We start from the raw sequence: 13,695 nt of genomic DNA on the forward strand, positions 1-13,695 counted from the left end.
CTCTTTTTATGGTCCTCTGTTAGACTGGAGAGTAGGTGTTGCTACATTAAAGTCAGGTGATAAAAATATCACTTTTCTAAGTCCACCTCACTGTGGGTTCACAATTTCCACAGGGCACCACTAGCCATTTCTAGGTTTCTGACCATACAACTGAGTTGCATATACTTGGTAGTTGTCATGAGTGATTTGGTGAATGCATTATTTTCAGCACTCATTAGTAAGAAGAATCAGAAGTACTTTGTACTTACTTGAGATGAACAACAGTCCACATTCACAGTCTTGTCTCAAGGCCATATTAATTCTCTGACTCTGTCACTGAACAATCCAATTGGCTATTGATCATCTGAAAATTGAGTCAAAAACATTACTGTCTTACTAAGCATTACTGGACCTATTGAGCTGGAAGGGGTGCAGGCTTTCATAAGAAATATGTACTTCACAGGCAGAGGGATAAACTCTCTTCTAACTGATGAAGTGTTTCAAGGTGTAGAGTCATCTGGAGAATGTTATGCATACTTTTTAATAAAAAAAAGTCATCAAATTTGGCACCTTCTATAACCTAGAGACATTTTTTGAGTTCTGAAGACAGCATAAGTTATATTTAGGAGTACTTTTTGGCCCATTTATTGAATGCTTAGAAGACCAATAGCATTGAGTAGAGCCCAGAATAAAAGAGGGATTTTCAGGCAGTCCAGATTGTACATAAGTGACCATGTTGCTTAGAGTGATAAGATCTAGGAGATTTCACAGTACTAGTATTATCTGTATGGATAAAAATTCCATGTCTTTTCCAAGGAAAGAGAACAGGAAAGTTGGATCTTGGTCAGCTCTTTTTCTTCAACTGCCAAGTGCTTCAACTTTAAGTGACAAATGGAGTATCTGTGGGTGACAAAGAAAGAAGCTATATGTGGGTCCATTTGCATAAGCTATATTCCAGCAAAGTTAATCTAGGTACTACTCCCAAGTATATGACCTGCAAGCAGAGAGAATAAGCTTAGCTTTGGTTTCTTCCTACAGGGTTTGTGTCAGCACCAATTTCTGATGGCTCAGGGAAGGTCTGATGTGTATTATAACACTTCACAGCAAGGAACTCACATTTCTGTGTAGTCACTGGTGTTATCAATAGATATTATTACTTTGTTCCTGCTACATAGTTAAGACTATAAGAAGGTATGAAAGTACAAGTGGTCCATGACATCATTACTTATTTTCTCTTGGGTGCTTTATGCCTCTTGCCTTGCAACTTTAAGTTTAATGAAAGCAGAGGTTTTATCTAAGAAGGGTAATGTTTCCACTAGCAGATACAACATGATTTTCAATAACCCCAAAACTATAGATATTATCTAGTCACTTTTTACTATTCATATGGTGTATCAGCAGACAAAGAGTTATCATAATGATAATTGACCTTAATCATCAGAGGTGATAGAATTACTGCTGCATAGTAGGGATCACAGCAGTATATTTGAAACTCAGGGGATCCAGTGTTGAATCACTTGAAGTTCTGGTGTGAGGTTTAAAGAAAGAATGACAAAATTAGCATCCATAGACTATTAAGGGAAAAATAATAGTGGTTCAGGTCCTTTGGATTAAAAAAAATAATAAAATAAGATGAAAACTTAGATAAACAGGAGTGCTGGCATGGTTAAGGGAGTTTAAATTAGTGGTAGAAGATGGAAATGATGAATATCAGTAATGACCTAAGGTTCAACTTTAGGAGTGAAGGCTGTCTTCTACCTATATGCTCTTTTCTGTTACTGATTATTTCCCCCTAGAAATTGGTGCCTTATCTATTGTATTCAGAAGAATAAGTGAAGTTAAAATGAGGATCTTGATATGGATCTGAGTGATTCAAGTGGAGAATATGGCAAATTCTGATAATTTTCTGCCTATATTCTTTTAGAAATTATTATTATTATTATTATTATTATTATTATTATTATTATTAACACTGTTTTGCTTTTTTTCTTTTTTTTGTTTTTTTTTATTGGTTGTTCAAAACATTATAAAGCTCTTGACATATCATATTTCATACATTAGATTCAAGTTGGTTATGAACTCCCAATTTTACCCCAAATACAGATTGCAGAATCACATCGGTTACACATCCACATTTTTACATAATGCTCTATTAGTAACTGTTGTATTCTGCTACCTTTCCTATCCTCTACTATCCCCCCTCCCTCCCCTCCCATCTTCTCTCTCTACCCCATCCACTGTAATTCATTTCTCTCCTTGTTTATTTTCCCATTCCCCTCACAACCTCTTATATGTAATTTTGTATAACAATGAGGGTCTCCCTCGATTACCATGCAATTTTCCTTGTCTCTCCCTTTCCCTCCCATGTCATGTCTCTGTTTAATGTTAATCTTTTCTTCCTGCTCTTCCTCCCTGCTCTGTTCTTAGTTGCTCTCATTATATCAAAGAAGACATTTGATATTTGTTTTTTAGGGATTGGCTAGCTTCACTAAGCATAATCTGCTCTAGTGCCATCCATTTCCCTGCAAATTCTATGATTTTGTCATTCTTTAGTGCTGCGTAATACTCCATGGTGTATAAATGCCACTTTTTTTTAATCCATTCATCTATTGAAGGGCATCTGGGTTGGTTCCACAGTCTAGCAATTGTGAATTGTGCTGCTATGAACATCGATGTGGCAGTATCCCTGTAGTACGCTCTTTTAAGGTCTTCAGGGAATAGTCCAAGAAGGGCAATAGCTGGGTCAAATGGTGGTTCCATTCCCAGCTTTCCCAGGAATCTCCATACTGCTTTCCAGATTGGCCGCACCAGTTTGCAGTCCCACCAGCAATGTACAAGAGTACCCTTTTCCCCACATCCTCTCCAGCACTTGTTGTTGTTTGACTTCATAATGGCTGCCAATCTTACTGGAGTGAGATGGTATCTTAGGGTGGTTTTGATTTGCATTTCTCTGACTGCTAGAGATGGTGAGCATTTTTTTCATGTACTTGTTGATTGATTGTATGTCCTCCTCTGAGAAGTGTCTGTTCAGGTCTTTGGCCCATTTGTTGATTGGGTTATTTGTTTTCTTATTGTTTAATTTTTTGAGTTCTTTGTATACTCTGGATATTAGGGCTCTATCTGAAGTGTGAGGAGTAAAAATTTGTTCCCATGATGTAGGCTCCCTATTTACCTCTTTTATTATAACTTTTCAGTTTAAGTAAGTCCCATTTGTTGATTTTTGTTATCAACTTTTGTGCTATGGGTGTCCTCTCTATAGGTTTAATGCAATGCCAATCAAAATCCCAATGGCATTTCTTGTAGAAATGGATAAAGCAATCATGAAATTCATATGGAAAAATAAAAGACCCAGAATAGCAAAAGCAATTCTAAGCAGGAAGTGCGAATCAGGCGGTATAGCAATACCAGACTTAAAACTATATTACAGAGCAATAGTAACAAAAACAGCATGGTACTGGTACCAAAATAGGAGGGTGGACCAATGGTACAGAATAGAGGACACAGAGACTAATCCACAAAGCTACAACTATCTTATATTTGATAAAGGAGCTAAAAGCATGCAATGGAGGGAGGATAGCATCTTCAACAAATGGTGTTGGGAAAACTGGAAATCCATATGCAACAAAATGAAACTGAATCCCCTCCTCTCGCCATGCACAAAAGTTAACTCAAAGTGGATGAAGGAGCTAGATATCAAATCAGAGACTCTGCATCTGATAGAAGAAAAAGTTGGCTCTGATCTACATATTGTAGGGTCGGGCTCCAAATTCCTTAATAGGACACCCACTGCTTTTTTTTCTTTTACTCTCAATATCTAGTAACTTCATTTTTTTTTGGTCAGAGGATTGACCATGGACAGCCAGAATCTGCACTTCTTTTACATCAAAAGAGATGGACATGCCTGAGAATTTATCCTCCATAAGAGATAAGCTTAAAATAGTGAGTGACAATGTGGGATGTAAAGGCTTCAGTTCCTGATAGGACAACTTTGGGATATGACTCAAACTGTCACTAGAGGGATTTTGTAGGATTTTGTTTTACACTAGACTCTGTATTGGTCTATTTTTATCTTCAAAAATCTTTTTAAGTTTTCTCTGAAAACATTTGCTAATATATAACTTTCTAAATTTGAACATAGAATGCATCTTGACAAGGCACCAAGTTGATTATGCTTAGAATGAGGCAGACGGAAGAAGACCCAGCTTCATCTAAGGACATGTCTCTATGATTTTTAGTCAAGTCTATTGAGGAATAATTTATATATAATAATGTACCCACTTTAAGTGTACACTTTGATGAAATTTGACAAATATATACTTTGAGGTAACTACCACCTCAATCAATATTTAAAATATTTTTTTAATACTGAGAAGTTTCCATATGCTTCTTTGCAATCAACCTCCTAACCTACCCTCAACAGAACCTCAGGTGACCACTTTATCTGCTGTCATTATAAATTTGTTTTGCTCTTTTACAACAGGAAATTTATATTTGGGTTCTTTCATTCAGCATGATGCTCTTGAGATTTGTTCATGTTGCTACTTTTATTAATCATTTGTCTTTCCTAAGTATCACACAACATAGAGAAATGTGGCTCTGGAGCATAGAGACAATAGTTAATCAATCATCACAGACTCTTATATTTCACAGGTCCAGGTGTTAACTGACATACTACTCCACCCTGGGAGAAGAGGCGAGGCTCCATTGCATTCATCCACAAATATTTGTAGTCAAATTGTTAGGAAAACGGGTTTTATTCAAAGCTGTCTTTGAAGGAAAATAGAAGAAATATTTTTTATTGTTGTTTCAATTTTCTATTTTTGGGGAGTTTCTGGCAGGGGGAGGAAAGCTTTTGAAAGAGAAGAGGTGGCAAAATGAGATGAAAGGTAGGAAGTGTACACATGCAGATTTAGTTAGCCTGTATTAGACAGGATAGAACAGGGAGAAATCTCTGTTCTTAGCTTCCCTCCAGTCCCCCAGGCCAGGAGCCAGCCCATTTAGCCTTCACTTTCAATATGAGGAAGTGACACTCAATTTTAGAGGGGGCCCTTAATTTCAGTCTGTTTCACAGGTAATGAATAAGGCATACAGAATTGATCTCTAACTCATTAACACTTCTACTCAGAATCATAACCACTTTGGCTCTTTTATCTTTGGCAAAATTAAGATACATGGACAAAATTAAGATCCTGGACTCCAGGATGCCATGAAAAGCCTCTGAAGACATCTATTGAAGTGAATACTTAGTGAACATAATGAGCAGGGGATTACAAATATTCAGGGATCTTTTGTCCTATATGTTTGATTTCCTTCCATAGCCAGGGGGACATGGTTTTGGATCATGCTGGGATTGAATACTTAGAATTGGCTTCAGTATAGTAACCATTTTAGTACCGTTTTACCATTTTATATGTAACTTATGTTTTTAGTTAGTATTTAGTAATGAATAATGAAATAAAAACCAGTAACATGGTAGGGTCATTTTTTAATTCTCTTTAAGACCAATGAATAATCAAGTAAATTGTAGAAAAATGACAGGTGTACTAACCCTGGAAATAAACAGGTGGAAACAAGGTCAATTAAAAACATGTCAAGAAGAAAAGGTTTGTGGGGATAATTCTACTGAGATCATTGTAAAATAAGGATTTATAGCTATGAGTTTCTTAATGTATACCTGAAGGGAAATTTCATTAGTAGCACAGGGGCACTAAGATAAAGTTTGCCTGGTGGTCAACTCCAGCACTCACGTTAACTTAGGTTGGACTTGTGGATGAAGTTCCCCTGAATGGGATGGCCATCATAACAGTTACTAAAAGGACAAAAACAACCCTGTTCAACATGAAGGAGAAGTTAAGTGTCAGGATGGTGATGATTACAGAAGGTGGACCCCCATTTTCCTGGCAAACATCAAAACAGTAATAAATTTGGAAGAAGTATTATGTTTCCTCCACTTGGATACAATTCACTCTCTCTTGTGAGTGTTTTTGTTGTTGCCTGAAACTTACTTCACTTAAAATAAAATTCTCTTGCTTGGCTTTTTGTGTCTGACTTTACATTTTCTTTTGTTGGAACACAAGAGATGAAACTTGAAGCTTCTGGTCCCCATTTACCCATGACAATTTTGTGTACCTTAAATATATAAATACAATACTTAAAAAAAAAAAAAAAACAATTGGATTTGGAATATGATTCTACTAATAACTATCTGCATAATCTCAGATAAGCTCCTTGTTTTCTGGACTTTATTTTTAGTTTTTAAATAAATGGGGAGAATCCTTTCTCACAAGATTTCTGGAAACACTAAGATAAAGGTATTTTATAAAATACAAAGTGCTCTGCATTGTTCACATAAATATTTTTGTTAAAATTCTGATAATGTTTTATTAAAATATTATTAAGGTTTATGTGATGTCTGAGTCTCTTAATTCTGTCTTTCACAAAAGACTATGACAAGGACAAAATTTAGTTAATCTCTTTGTTAGATTCTAACAAGGATAGACTTTACTCCAGTTCCCAGTAATATATTTCTCATTTCTGCCTGAAACATCATCATGATAGGACTTATTGTTCATATTTCTATCACCATCCTGTTCATGACCACTTAAGTAGTCTCTGAGAAGAGAGGATTTCCCTACAACTCTTCTCTTCTGAGCCTGAGTCCTCACTGGAATTGCCTTTAATTGCTATTATTGTCAGTCTCACTTCTTGCTACATGTATCTCAAAAACATTCCAGCCTTTACCCCCTACCCTGTTTCAAAGCTATCCCACAATTTTAGCTCTTTGCTATAGCAATACCCCCCTCTTGGCACCAATTTCCTTCTCAGTTCATTTGTGTTTCTATAACAAAATCTTTTGAGACTGGGTAATTGAAAATAAGTGCATTGTTTTTCCTTCTCCTGTTTCTGAAGAATGGGAAATCCAAGATCAAGACACTGTAAAGTTTGATGTGGATGAGGGCTGCCCTCTGCTTGCAAAATGTCACTCCAGAGGAGACAAATGTGTGTCCTCACATGGCAGAAAGATGGAAGGGCAAAAAAGGTCTTAGTACTCTGGTCACTAAGGTCATTCCCAAGGACTCCACCCTCATTACTTTATTAACCCCCCAAAAGACAACATCTCTTAAAAGGTCTTAGGACTCTGGCCACTAAGGTCATTCCTGAGGACTCCACCCTCATTACTTTATTAACCCCCCAAAAGACCACATCTGTTAATACTATAACATTGTGCCTTAGGTTCTAATGTGAATTTTGGGGTGGGAGGACATACATTCAATCCATAGCATATGATAATATAAAAAGATACTATTTGTGCTTATTATATTAGTATCAGTGCTTTATCTATCTAGACCATTCTCAACTAAATATGTTATTTTGTTAAATTTACAGTAGTGAAATGTCAGGGGCCGCCCTGCACACGAGCTAAGCACCATTCCCATCAGCCTTGAGTGATGAAGGTATTTAACTGGCAGCGCATGCCACAAGCTGTGCGAGAAGCAAGTGGGCGTTACCTTTGCTGGGCAAGGAAATGCTTCATCTCTGGGTTTGAGTGTTACCCATTGTGACTGGACAACCCCCCTTTTCTGTAACATTATCCCCTGCCTTATTTGCATGGAATATTCTATCAAATGTCTTTTCCCTAATACATAGAGAGGTTCCAGGTACACTCGCTCTCTTGTTCTCTTGCCTTCCTTCATAGAAGAGGACCCTGAAGTCGCAAATCCATCCCAACTCCAGTTAGAGAAGAAGGTACTTCCATGTCTGTGGTCTTTTCATCTCCGCCCAAACCACGCAGAGTGATCCTGATTTATAGTGCTCAGGATGTGAGTCATAGTGAAAAACAAGAAATTGGAGATATTAAGCAACTATCTTAAAGTTATCTTGTCAATGAGGACTGGGCTGGGATTACAAACCTCAACATTCTGATTATAAATGCTGCTCTCTAAGCTTTAACTTTAAATCTGGAGATTCTACAGAAAATTGAGTATGAAATCAAATAATTTTAAAATTCAGCAGTTTTTCCCAGATTATTTAACAGTAGTGAAAAAGACAATCTTAAATTTGTGAGGTTGGAAGTTGTCTTTGGGACAGGAGAAAAACGAATTTGTTTAAATCTGAAGGCACTTATAAGACCTGTTCTCAGCAGCCATAGACCACTGCAGAGACCAATTGCATCAAAAGCTTTTGTTTCCTGAAACATTAGTGCACTGTGATGCACTGACAATGGTCATGGATTTTGTGTGGAGAGCCAGAGCCTAGCAGTGTCTGTGCAAGTAGTTACATTGGAAACTGTCTATTGGGGAGTAGAACATTGTAGTACATTATGGTACATGACATGGGACCTCATTAAGAAAGTAAGTAGGCAACTGTGTATTATACAATTATGTGCTACAAGTTAAATGGGTCCACATTTACAGCCACAAGGCTGTAATATTTTATTGTTTTCATTATTTGGATTATTTTCTTTGAAGAGATAAATAATGCTGCAACCCACACCAAATTTCTTATTAAAATAGTTCCCAGAAGTTATAACTTTTCTAAAAATTCCCTGATGTTATTAGCGAAACTCTGGCAATTAAAAAACTCTACCTCTACAAGGCAGGCTAGATAACAAGCAGCATTTAAAGAACTGTTCAAAATAAGATGTCCCAGAGGGAAGCAAGCTCATGACTTGCAGATGATTCACACATTTTACAATTGACAAAGTTAACTGTTGAAAAGGAAAATAAGGTTTTCAAAACCCTCCTAGGGGTATATTATGTCTCAGAACATAAAAGCTCCATATCACGCTGATAATCATTATAGTACACATTGACTTATTTATAATTTATACATTGAGTTTGATCTGTCCTTTCAGATTATTCCCACCCCACCCCCATACTGGGGATTGAGCCCAGAGATACTTTTTCACTAAGCTACATCCCAGTCCCTTGCCTATTTATTTATTTATTTATTTATTTAATTTTAATAGGAGATCTTGCTGAATTGCTTAGGATGTTACTAAATTGTTGAGGCTGGCCTTGAACTTGTGATCCTTCTGCCTCAGTCTCCTGAGTTGCTGGGATTACAAGTGGATGCCACTGTGCCTGGCTCAGATTATTCTTGTATTGATAAAAATTTCCATTAGGAAACAGCCTCTTCATTCCACTGTTTAATTGGGCTAGAGAATAAATTCTATGCATGGAAGTAAACCCATTCATCTCTAGTCAACTGGTTGTTGATAAAGCTGTTAAGAGCATGTGCTAGAGGGTAGTTTTTCAATAAATGGTTCTAGGAAAACTGTATCTTCAAATGAAGAAAATGAAATTAAATCCCTCTGTCTCACCTGATATAACAATCAACTCAAAGTAGATTAAAGACTTAAATATAAGACATGAAACTACAAGAAGAAAACATAGGGATGTTGAAAATCTTTTGGGTAAAATCCCAAACCACAGGAAACAAAAGTGAAAATAAGCAAATGGGATTATAAAATCCAAAAAAGTTTCTGCATGGCAAAGAAAACAACAGAGTGAAGAGACACCTATAGAATGGGAGAAATGTTTGAACTTATATATCTGACAAAGTGTCGATATGCAGAATATGTAAGGAATTCCAAAATCTCAATAGCAAAATTTAAAAATATTAAAAAATGAGCAATAGTCTTAAATAGACATTTCTCAAAATATACACAAATGTCCAACAGGTATATGAAAATTATTCAACATTGCTAGTCATCAGGGAAACACAAATCAAAACCACAATGAGACATCACCTCACCTCAGCAAGAATAACCAATATCAAAACAACTAAAGATAACAAGCCCTGGCAAATATGTGGGGAAAAGGGAATCCATTCACATTGTTGGTGAGAATGTAAATTAGTACATCCATTTTGGAAGAGTGTTGAAAGTTCTTCATAAAAGTAAAAATAGAACAACCATAAAAGCCAGCAATCCCACTCCTTGGATATATCCAAGGGAAATAAATCTATGTTGAAGAGACTCCTGCACCCCCATGTTTATTTCAACACTATTACAGAAATGGAAATAACTAGTGTCTATCAACTCATGAATGGATGAAGTGGTACCTATAAACATCAGAATACTATTCAACTAAAGAAAATGATGAAGTCTTGTCATATGCAACATGGATGGAATTAGAAAAGGGAAATGAGCCAGGTATAGAAAGACAGGTACCTCCTGATCTCACTCATGTGTGGAATCTAAAAAAGTTGAACTTACAGAAGTTGATGATAGAATGGTGATTGCCAGAGTCTGGGAGGGTAGCGGGGAGGTAGAGATGAAGAAAGTTGATGAATCAATACTAAGTTAAACAGGAGCAAGTTGTTCTGGTGTACTATCACATAGCAGGGTGACTATCAATAATAGTTATATGCTGTGAATTTCAAAAAGCTAGAAGAAAATACTTTGAAAGTTTTCAATGAAGAAATGATAGGGTTTGAGAAGAGAGATTCTCTTTAGCTTGAGAAAACTATATTCATGTTGTAAATTTACGCATTCATAATTACAAAAGTGTCAGACTAACTTTTTGATTTTTAAGTGCTTAGGTTAATAAAAAACTACTTTTAGTCACCACAGAAAATAATGGAGAAAGAGATTAGAAAGATAGAGTACTCACTCCCATTACTTTTAAGGTTTGCTAAAGTGATGGACATTAAATCATATTTTAATGTTATTTTAATTTAAATAATTTTGATTTTGGGAAGGTGGGTATACACTCATTTATTAGTCAACTGTTTTCCTTTGTGAATTTTTTCTTTGTCAACTTTTCCATTTTTGTTTTCCTATTTATGCTTTATTAAAGTTCTTAATAATTGTTGGTAACCCATTATTATCATGTTTTTTTGAAAAATACAGTCTGGTAAACTTTATCTTTTAACTGTGGCTTATTGTCTTATTATTATGCCTTTGAATTTATTTGTAGCAAATGTTAATTTGTGTGGTCAATTTTTCTATGTTTATAATCTGTTTCTCTTCATACCTGTAAATTTTAATATGTTTTATCATTCTGTTCTTTTTCCTCCTGTTATTCTGGAAATTTTGTGTTCTGCTTTCTTCTTTTATCTTTTAGCCTGAAATTATGAGTTGCATCTTTTATCAGTAGGAAGACTTTAAAACACTTTAACACTGTAGAAACTCAATTTGTTTCATATGCTATAAAATATGTCTTCCTTTTTAGCACCAACAAATTTTAATAATATTTTATACAAATTTTATTTAAATTTTTCAGTCATTGACTATGTTTTTTTTTTATATTTATCTATTCTTAAAACTCACAATTTCCCCCTTTTCTTCCAATTAAACTATATTCTTCAGAATCTCTTTTAAGTGAGGGTTTACTGGTTTCCAGTCTTATGATTTATATTTTGTTTGAAGATATACCAATTCTATTTTTCATTTATGAAACTTATGGTCTTTGGACATGCTATTCTACCTGGATGGATATTTAGTCACCCTGACTTCTGTTTCCTGTTGTTGCCAATGGTCTCAACTGTCCTAATGTATAACAATCTGTTGCTCCTTTGAAGGGACTCTAACTTTCATCCTGTTCTTAAAACTCTTTTCTGTTTCTGTTGTCTTTCTCTGTTTCATATTTCTCAGGTCAACACAGGCAACTTCTATATGCCCCAAGGCTTCACTTTAAACTTATCATTGTTTAGGTTTTCAAAATTTCTCTAGGTGAGGATCCACATTGCATTAAATTTCCAAGGCTAAGGCTGTGTCCTTTCTTTTAAATTCTTGTTTTATTTCTCTTTTAGTGAGCAATGCAAAGCTCTGCGCAACAATTATTTAAACTTTGCAAAAATTCCCCAAAATAATACAAAAAATAAAAAATCAATACTTTTGGAGAAAGAAAAAAATAGACAAAACAAGGTCTCAAGAGGAGATTCTAAAGATATTTATGCCTGGGACACCACTTGTGAGAGTCAGAGGGTACTCAGCTTATTTATTTTCTGGTCAGACTAGGAACAAAGCCAAGTCTTGTGTCATTTATTTTTACACTTAATTGTCTGAAGTTCATAACAAGGCTTTGAGCAACCAAAAATCTCTATTAATTCTATTCAAAGAGACAATCAAAGCTTTATAACCTGATTCTTAAAATTACTTAAGTACAAAAATATCTATATATTGCAAGATATGTAAAAAGAAAAGAGTAAGATGAATTGGTCAGGGAGAAGATAGTTAAATTGGAATGATTTTTTTTCTTTGATAGAAACAAATTGAGACCATTAAATGGGGTAAGCCAAAGTACTTGGGAAAACTTCTTGAATTTAGTTTATGGAAATTACCAGATGGAACAAGTGGGCTTATGGCACAGGACATCAGTTAGAAAATCTTGGAATTTACTCATCTATTTAATCAGTTTTTGTTTCAAATAAATATAGCTGTTTATGTGTATTTACATGTGTGTGTTTATAAGTGATTTTTGTGTTAGTGTGCATGTAAATGGTTAAGGTGAATGAATAGCTACTGTATTTGTTTTAATATTTTCCATGTACTGGAAATTAAACTATAAAGTTCCCTGAGGTCATTTAGTTTGAGTTTCAATACTTAAATCAATATCATGGTAAATTATGATTTTTGACATATGCAAACACATCTAAAGAACAAATTCTGGGAAGTTGAATTGCTAGTTCAAAGTATATGAACATTTTCATTTTTGATAGTTATTGCTAAATTGCCCCTTAGAGATTGAGTCGATTTATATCCCCACCTGTATTACACCACCCTTAAGCTAATATGGCGCATTGTCAAACACTTTGATCTTTGTTAAAATTGTATATCATTACATTTTACTTTGCATTTCTATTTTGCTTTTTTTCATTTTTCTTTTCTGGTCAGATTTCTTCCACTAAGAAATTATGACTTTAGGGGCTGGGAATGTGGCTCAGATGTAGAGTGCTCACCTCGTGCTAATGAGGCTCTGGGTTTGATTCTCAGCACCACATAAAAATAAAATAAAAATATGTGTCCACCTACAACTAAAAATAAATATTTTTAAAAGAAACCATAATTTTGTATTTTTTTTTATTTTCTTTCATAAGGCTTAGATTAAAGGGAATTTATTTATTAATTCTTTTGATTAACATATAGTAATTGTACATATTCATGGGATTTAGTGTGATTTTTCAATGCATGCATACTGATCAAATCCAGGCTCCCTCTAGCCACTGGCTTCCAACTGCCCAACCTCTTGTTATCATTATTTTATATTCAGGTTGTTTTTATTGATTGACTTTTTTTTTTAAGTGAGGAGATTTGAATCTAGGCTATTGCCATGCTACTACTTAGAAATAATGTGTGCCTATTAAGTCCATTAAAAAGTGTTTTCTAACTTTACCAATGTATCTTTGACATAATTTAATTAGATATACTAATTTAATGCCATAGATGAAGCTAGAGTTAAATCTTGTTCCTTTTTAATATGTTTTCTCTGAATATCTACCTTAATTCTGATGAGCTGTTGTTTAGGGTTAACTGTACAGTCTGAGTAGCCTTTTTACTTCCATACATCAGATATCACCTTAACTCAGAACTTGACATGTACTTTCATTTTCCTCAGTTATGTTGCAAATGAATTTACCTCTGGAATGCTGTTCACCACAGTTTATCCTTCTTTTTTTTTTTCCAGATGATAAACTTGCTTCATTTCACCCTACACAGTGTACCAGGATGTGTTTGCTAATTGTCACTGTCATCTTTCCTTTCCCAAAGCA

The sequence above is a fragment of the Marmota flaviventris genome, chromosome 6, assembly GCF_047511675.1.
Source record: "Marmota flaviventris isolate mMarFla1 chromosome 6, mMarFla1.hap1, whole genome shotgun sequence".
NCBI lineage: Eukaryota > Metazoa > Chordata > Mammalia > Rodentia > Sciuridae > Marmota > Marmota flaviventris.